Source organism: Panthera onca, chromosome C2 (genome assembly GCF_046562875.1).
Source record: "Panthera onca isolate mPanOnc1 chromosome C2, mPanOnc1 haplotype 2, whole genome shotgun sequence".
NCBI classification, from domain to species: Eukaryota; Metazoa; Chordata; class Mammalia; order Carnivora; family Felidae; genus Panthera; species Panthera onca.
The window spans coordinates 10,306,595-10,307,517 of NC_138347.1; the positions used below are offsets into that span (position 1 = coordinate 10,306,595).

The window sequence follows — 923 nt, forward strand, 5'->3', positions numbered from 1 at the left end:
TTCACACGGAACAATAACTCAGCAAATATAAAGAGGGGAGAGCTGATCTACTCAACAAAAGAATCTAGACACGTACTGTATGATCCATGTCTATGAAGTTCTAGAACAGTCAAAACTATAGGGAAAGAAAAAGGAGAATAGCGGTTTCCTCGTGGGGGTGGGGTGGGCTGTGAATTTTCTAAGGACTTCTGTGAAGTGGTGGAAATATACTGTATCTTGATAAGGGTGTGGATTACATAGATGCATCCATGGGTCAAAGACGCACAGTTTAGGGGCGCCTGGCTGGCTCAGTCGGTAGAGCGTGCGACTCTTGATCTTGGGGTCGTGAGTTCAAGCCCCACGCTGGGCATAGAGATGGAGAAATAAACAAACAAATAAACTTTAAAAAGAAAACAGCTTCATGGATGACACAAATTTAGTTAAGTTCTGCCTCCTTCCCTTTATTCAGTAGCTTTCCCAGCACCGGGCACGACCTGTGGCCGCTGTTTGCGCAAAATAAATCAGGACAGAAACTTCCTGAGTTCTCCATCTTTGGCAGCAAGGAAACCAGCTGTCCCAAGACAGAAGGGGGAGGGAGTCTTTGACTCAGTCCCAGAGCCTGGCCCCTGACAGGAGCCCTGAGCAAAGCCAGGGGCCAGCAGCAGCCCACCTGGGGGGTTTTGTTGTTTGAGCCTTTGCCGCCTGCCCGTGGTGGCTGGTAATTGCTGGGTGCGTTGTGTTCCTTTGGTCTCTCAGGTGTATTTCCTCAACCAACGTGAAAAGAAAACGATAAGGGGCAAGGGCATGGAAGTGTTTATGTTTTCGGCTCTAGCCAATTGCCTGAGACCCAAGACAAAAGCCAGTGCAGATGGAAGGAGGCCAGACTATACAATGGAAACCCCAGCCTGTCCCCGCAGAACGGGCCCAGCACCCAGCTGTCGTCC

General features: G+C 49.7%; 1 non-coding gene across 1 annotated transcript; it reads left to right on the plus strand.

Moving 5' to 3' along the window:
* Positions 1 to 276: 276 nt before the first annotated feature.
* Positions 277 to 349, plus strand: TRNAK-CUU (transfer RNA lysine (anticodon CUU)). Its single transcript has one exon. It is a non-coding gene; the product is annotated as a tRNA-Lys (tRNA).
* The last annotated feature ends 574 nt before the right edge of the window (positions 350 to 923 follow it).